Source organism: Bidens hawaiensis, unplaced genomic scaffold (assembly GCF_021521415.1).
Source record: "Bidens hawaiensis isolate Kalapana, Puna unplaced genomic scaffold, B.hawaiensis_p1.1 tig00035509_1, whole genome shotgun sequence".
Lineage (NCBI taxonomy): Eukaryota > Viridiplantae > Streptophyta > Magnoliopsida > Asterales > Asteraceae > Bidens > Bidens hawaiensis.
The window spans coordinates 41,800-49,576 of record NW_027496180.1 but is presented as its reverse complement, the minus strand read 5'-3'; the positions used below and the strand labels follow the sequence as shown (position 1 = coordinate 49,576).

At 36.7% G+C, this 7,777-nt stretch overlaps 1 long non-coding RNA gene across 1 annotated transcript; it reads left to right on the top strand.

Annotated features, from left to right (window-relative positions):
* The first annotated feature begins 5,434 nt into the window (after positions 1-5,434).
* Positions 5,435-6,495, top strand: LOC143587446 (uncharacterized). Its single transcript, XR_013144888.1, has 3 exons — positions 5,435-5,524; positions 5,606-5,849; positions 5,926-6,495. It is a non-coding gene; the product is annotated as an uncharacterized LOC143587446 (long non-coding RNA).
* Positions 6,496-7,777: the final 1,282 nt, after the last annotated feature.

Below are 7,777 nucleotides of genomic sequence, written 5' to 3'. Positions count from 1 at the left end.
GCTCTCTCTCTCTATAGTCTCTCTCGAGCCGAAATCACCAAGGAAACTGATCCCGACCCAAGGTATGATAGTATTTTGTTGTATGAGCTTAAATCCGTTAGTTATGGTCATGAAACGACGAGCCGACACCGTTAAACCGTTTAAGTCACGAGATCCGGGTGGATTCGGGTATAAACCGAACCTAAGATGAGCTTAGGGATCACCCTAGCTCAGATCTGGATCGAACGGGGCGAAAAACGGTGAAAAACAAGTCTAAACTCGTTTTTTCCGGCGGCAGCGCCGGAAAAGGGGAATACGAGGTAAGGATGTCAGGGAATGTACTGACATTCCCTGACCTAACCCTAGTTCTCTATGGAAACCTAACGAATTAAAAGGTGATTCGTTAGTTGATTCGTATAAGGGGGCATAATGAACTAGCTCTAGTTCGTGCCTGATTCATTAAGGGAAGGGTAACGAATTACCCTTGATTCGTGATAGTTAGTTCGTTAAAAGAAATAACGAATTAGAAATTCCAATTCGCTACATGGACCGATTCGCTATATGGACTAATTCGTTAAGGAGTCCAGTTCGTTAAAGGGTTCAATTCGTTATAGGAACCAGTTCGCTAAGATAAGCCAATTCGTTATGAACCAGTATCGAATTAGAAGTTAAACGGAATGACAATAACAGTCCCTAGACTTAGAAAAGAATGATTTAATTATAAAGAAGCCCTTGGATTTTAAGTAGCAAATTATTTAATGATTCAAAATCCTAATGAAAAATGTGTTAAGACAGTTAATGAAAATAAAATTTTTCCAAGCTGACCTGGCAGCTTAACCTAGCCAGGGGCTCTGCCCCTTGGACCCCGCTAGGGGCTGCCGCCCCTAGAACCCCACTGCCAGGGGCGCTCCCCCCGGACCCCCGTTCGTTGAGGGTAATAATTAAACTAGAAAGACGATATGTGTAGTGATAGTTTATTGATACGTATAATTATTATACAGTTAGTCGTGCACAGCTCAAAAAGGGAATAACCGTAAACGGTGAACGCAACCGCATTGAGGTGAGTTTCTAGCCCCACTTCCTTGTTATATTTTTGGGGCTGTGTGCATACTCATGTGATAGTCAATACACTTACCTTAGGTGGTAAGTGTATGCCTTGTATGATTTATGTATGACGATTGCTTGACGGTGCGTGAACGATCTTCGGATATTGCATGTGCCGTCAAGTGTTAGTTAAAGGTATGATTGATATGTATGACGTATGTATGAACATGTATGATGTATGTACAATGTCTGTATGAAATGTTGATGGTACGTGAACGCTCTTCGGAGATTGCACATATTGTCAAGGAAAGTATGTAAATGAGAGGTATGTTATAGTAGCACGAATGTAGGGAACCGACCCTAATAATGTTGGCGAATGAAGGGAACCGACCCTAATAGAATCGGAGAATGTAGGGAACCGACCCTAATAATATCGGCGAACGTTGGGAACCGACCCTAATAATATCGGCGAAGGTTATAGGGCGGAATGCTCTTTAAAACATATATGTATGAATGAAAGTATGTAAGTAAGTACAAAAGAAATAAAGAAAGTACGTATGTAAGTGTGTAAAAAGATATGAAGGTATGTACCTCCGGGTGCATATGCTAGTATGTGAATGTATTGTATGTCGTCTGATTAACTAGAACTCACTCAGCGTAGTTGACTTTTAGTATGCACGCATGTGAGTAGAATGAGGCAACTTGCTTGAGGGAAAGCACATGGCATGGATTGGAAGACACTGGCATCTCAATGAAGTGTTATGTTATGATGTTTTAAAAGACAATGTTTTGTGTTTAAATAATTTGAATGCCCATTAAGACAATAAAGGATGCTTATGTAATTTAATGGTTTGAATGTTTCATTATTCCGCGAATGTTTTTATTAACTCTGATATTATGAACTGCGTTTATAAGTAAATCCAACGTTAAAGTGAGGCACCAGTAACGGGGCCTTACATAATAAGAGTTGGACCAGATTGTGAAATCGAAATGATCGAGTTTTCAAAGAAGGACTTGAAAACTTTATAAAGACTATCAAGAACCATCTTGACAGTGAAGGAAAACTTATTGACCGTGTAAACTATGTATCAATTCGAATCGGAGCTATCCGGAGGTGGTTAAATCCCACATACGTGACAATGGGTTTCTACCATCATATCAAACATGATTTTATCACAGAAAGGATTTTCCTGATGTTGTGGTTGTAAATGAAATGTTCTTTTCAAATACTCATACTCTAGCACCAACTTAAGAGATGTTTGATGCAATTGATGATATTATGGCGGATCAGAATAAAATAGAAGAAAATATAAATGAAGATGAAACTAATCTAGACCCGGAATTTGATGAATTGTTTGTTGAGGTCACTACCGAGTTATACCCAGGTTGCAGTTGGATGTCTTCCTTAAACTTCCTAGCCAAATTGATGCATATAAAAGTCAACAACAAATGGACGGATGCTTCGTTTAACCAACTTCTAGAGTTTCTAAGTGTTGCATTCCCGAAATAGAATTACCGCATTCCAGCCTCATACTGTTAAGCTAAGAAGAAGTTGAAATAGGTTGTGTTAGGATACCAGTCTATACATGCTTGTGTTAATGATTGTGTTCCGTTTTGGAAGGAGAACACCTCCAAGGAAAAATGTCCAGTGTGTAACAAGAGTAGATGGGTTAACACAAAAGGGAATAAAGTATCAAAAAAAGTGTTGCGCTACTTTCCTCTAACTTCCCGACTTTGACGAAGATATAGTTACAGACTTACGGCAAAAGATATGATTTGGCATAGTACTGGACGCTCGACAGATTCTATGATGCTTCATCTGGTTGATGGTATGGCATGGCAAGAGTTTGATAAGAAGTATTCTGGTTTTGCCAAAAAATCCAGGAACGTCCTCTTGGGTTTGGCTGCTGATGGCTTTAATCCGTTTGGTAACATGAGCCAGTCCTACAGTGTGTGGCCTGTAGTGTTAACAACATACAATACACCACCATGGTAATGTATGAAAGAGTCTTATTTCATGTTGACTTTGTTAATTCCCAGCCCAAAATCACCTGGAAAGGACATGGATGTTTTTCTAAGGCCTTTGGTGGATGAGTTGAAAATGTTGTGGGCAGATGGGGTTCGAATGAGAGATGCATCAACCAACACTGTATTCAACATGCATGCGGCATTATTATGGACCATCAATGATTTCCCTGCTCGTAGCAGCTTGTCTGGATGGAGTGGTCAAGGTTATAAAGCGTGCTTTACTTGTAACCTAGACACACCCTCGATCCGCGTAAAAAGTATGATAGCCTATGTTGGTCATAGACGATTCTTACCTATGAAACATAAATGGAGGGATAGTAAGTTATTTAATGGTCATAAAGAGAAACGAAAGCCTCCTAGACGATAGGATGATAAACATATACTAGAACAACTAAAGAGTTAATCCGATCATGTTCCAGGGAAATATCCTAGCCATGGAGGCGTGAAAAGAAAGCGTGATCAGTCACAAATGAATTGGACCAAATGAAGTATCTTCTTTAAGCTTGCATATTGTCTTCTCTTTAACTAAAACACAACATTGATGTTATACACGTGGAGAAAAATGTATGTGAGAGCTTATTGGGTACTTTTCTAATGAATGACAAATCGAAAGACACCCGAAAAGCAAGAGAGGACCTAGAAGATATGGGCATTCGAGAAGATCTATGGCTAAGCACAACAAAAAAGAATAAGGTAAGCCAACCATATAATCCTTACTCTTTCAAACCCATTGATCGAGAACGCTTTTATAAGTTCATTAAAGAAGTGAGACTACCAGACGGTTTTGGATCTAACTTTAAAAATAAGGTGGTTAATTCAAATATAACCGGGTTAAAGTATCATGATTATCATATTCTCAAGAAAAGATTGCTACCAATAGGGGTTTGAGCAGCTCTGAAGGAGGAGGTTTCAAAAACAGTCATCGAAGTTTGCACTTTCTTTAAAAAAATATGTGCATGATCAGTAGATGTGAATGACATGTATAAAGCACATGTTGAAGTGGTAAAGTTATTATGCAATTTTGAATTGATATATCCTCTGGCATTTTCGACATAATGGTTCATGTACTTCTTCATTTATCCGAAGAAGCTATTCTTGGTGGGCCTGTATATATGAGATGGATGTATCCTTTTGAAAGATACATGAAAAAGCTGAAAGCGTATGTCAGAAACAATGCAAGACCCGAAGGCTCAATAGCAGAGGGTTATGTCGTAGAAGAAGCATTGACCTCTTGCTCTATGTACCTTGAGGGTACGCAAACCAAATTCAATCGTCTTGATAGAAATGCAGATGATAGTTTTCCAAAGAGGCAGTACAATGTGTTTTCATCACAGTGTCGACCAATGTCATCGAAGACTTTCCGCAATATTTGTGAATGAGCAGAAATTCACTAGAATGGTTTGTACTGGACAACTGGAGTGGTGAAGTTAATACATACTTACTGTAAGTTTGTTTTCTATATATTTTCATTATAGTTTTTATTAAAAATAATCATAGTATTCTGTTTATTCATCATATAGGGAATTTAAATCTGCTTTTCCTAAAAGAAATGTGAAAATAGAGTTTTTATCATGGCTTAATAGGAAGATAAACATGTCTTCCGACTGTACCGACGAACTAATAGCATTGGCACATGGTCCATTAAGTGCATATTCTTACTATGCTTGCATAGTCAATGGTGTGAGATTTTTGGTACACAATCGTGGTCTCCGATGTGCAACTCAAAACAGTGGTGTTGTTTCATTCGGAGAAGGAAATACACCATTTTATGGTCAACTTGAGGAGATCTTTGAGTTGAACTATTTAAGTAGTTACTCATTTGTAATATCTCGTTGTAAATGGTTCAACGCATCAGGTAGGGGACGACTAGAAAAGAAAGACAATATGGTTTTTATCGATGTCAGCCGTCAAAGTTATATTGGTAAACAGTGGTATGATGGTGAACAATACATTTTAGCTACTCAGGCTAAACAAGTGTTTTATCTCCAAGATCCTACCAGAACCAAATGAAGGTTTGTAGAAGAAGTTCACCATTGAACACTTTGTCACACTCCAAGTACCACTCTTGGTAACGAGACAGATGTATTGCACAATACTCAATCATCCGATTATAACTTGGATGTCAACTTAGGCTTTGAAGGCGGTGAATCAAGTCTTAACCTCCTGGATTGTCTAAGAAGAAGATGAAGATACATACGCTTCTTCAGAGGACGAATCAAAGGACGACATTGATGATGATCTTTTAGACAAGTGTGATAGTAATGATGATTTTGATTAATCATTAATGAATTTTCACACTTGAGTTTCTATGCATGATTATTATTTATTCAGGTTTATGATTAATGGTTAACATTATGATTTTAATTTATTTTTGATGAATAAATGGCGACATACGCGAGATCACATGGTGGCAATGGTGGGGATCGACCTCCACATGGTCGTTTGTCTAGGATACCCAGTGGTTACAAGTCTTGTAAGTTACTTGTTTCATATGAACACACCTAATTGGATATATTATCAATTTGCTAATTTTCAATTTCATTTATTAATGCAGCTGAACCACGTGGTGTCTGGGACCTGGAAAGAATAAAAATTTGGAAATAGCGTTTGAAAAAAATAATAGGCAACCACTACCAGTTGAGTTTGACCAAAGAAAATACATGTTTAAAGTGGTTGGAGACAACCAAAGCATGTATATAAGGTGTGTATCGAATGAGGTTCTCAAACTTCATTTCCACTATGAATATTGGAAAGATGTTCCTGATGAGGAGAAAGCTTGCTTAACGTAATTTATGTATGTAGATCATGCAATTTTAAATTTATATTATAATATGCTAAATTATTAATGTTTTCTCATTATTTTATCTTTTCCAGCATTATTTTGATATTAAGAAATGGGAAAACACACAACAATGGAGGCAAATATTGGCGGGAACTCATTATGACTCTCGGGTGAAATATAAAAATCGGAAAAATGAGTTGAAAACTCATTTTATAAACTGTGGAGGCTATAAACATGCGGAAAATGAAAGAAAGCATATACCCGAGCAACAAACTCAAGCCAAGTGGAATAAAATTATTGATGATTTGTTTCTTAATGAGGAGTACATTAAGCGTTGTGAGAAAAACTCGAATAACAGACAGAAACAACCATATCCTAGTGCTGGCGGGAGCAGGTCCTATGCACAGTATCGATACATTGTGTTATTATTATTCAATTCATTAAACTGGTCTTGATAATAATATTTTTGTTTTTTAAAGAGAAAAGAAACCGGAAAATCAAGTGACATTGAAGGCTGGTGCAAAATAAATTACAATATGCAAACCGGTTGGGTAAACAAGAAGGTGGAGGAGGATTGGGTAAGTTTGTATAAATGTATTACGAACACGACTCGTTTGGCACGTTTAACCCATAATGTGTGTGTATATATACACATATATATGTATATGTGTATTAGTTTGTTTAAATATATATGATTTTGCATTTTTTAAAAATTTGTTATTCATGTATTTGGATAAGTGCATATATGCATTTGTATAAGTGTTAGTATTATGAATGCAACTTGTTTTGCCCGTTTGACCTGGAATGTTTATGTAGCGTATATATGTACATTGTATTAGTGTTAGCATTACGAACACAATTCGTTTGGCCCGTTTGATCAGGACGTGCATGCATGTATGTATGTATGTATGTATGTATGTATGTATGTATGTATGTATGTATGTATGTGTGTGTGTGTGTGTGTGTGTGTGTGTGTGTATGTATGGATGTATGTATGTATGTATGTATTGGCTTGTTTAAAGTTTGCATATTTTTAAACTTGTTATTTATGTATTTGTATACGTGTATAGATGTAGATTGTGTAAGTTTTAGTATTACGAACACGACTAGTTTGGCCCGTGTGACCCGGAATGTGTATGCATGTATATGAGTGTATTAGTTTGTTATATATATATATATATATATATATAAGTTTGCAATTTTTTTAATACTTGTTATTCATGTATCATTTAATACAGGAAAATATACAAACCGAGCTAAACAAAATGCGAAACACCCAACCAGAAGGTGAAGAAATTGATGAGGCTGAGTACTTAACCCGTGCCCTTGGTGAACGTCGTGGTTGGACCAAGGGCGTGGGTCGGAAAGTGAGGTATACCCCTTATGATCCATCTTGTGGGATGTCTTTTGCTACTCCCGAACAATGGCAACAAATGCAACAAACAGCGACCGGGTTGGTACACCAAATGCGTGAGTTAACCAAGAGGCCAAATGATAAGTCGCCTCAAATTGAGGAGGGTGAAGATGGCGAAGGTAATGAGGATGAAGATGATGAAGGAAGCACGGATGAGGATTGCTAGGTATTTGATTATGAGAATTTAATGGCTTCTAATACAACTAACCTAAGTAACTTAGGACGTTTAGTAATATTTTGTTTATGTTTAATTATGTACAAAGCGATGTTAGGTAATATTTGTTCAGGTTTAATTATGTATGCATTGATGTTTTGTAATATTGTATTAGGTTTGAATTATGTACATTTTTTTTCATTTATTAGGCATTAAATTTATATTATTCTACAAAATCAAAATTTTTAAAAAATATAGTTTTTAAATAAGTCCTGTACCGACCACATGTAGTTGTTGATAAATGTAGATTTTAAAAAACCCAATACCGACCACATGTCGTCAGTAAAAGTTTTTTAGTTTTTATTTTACATTTATA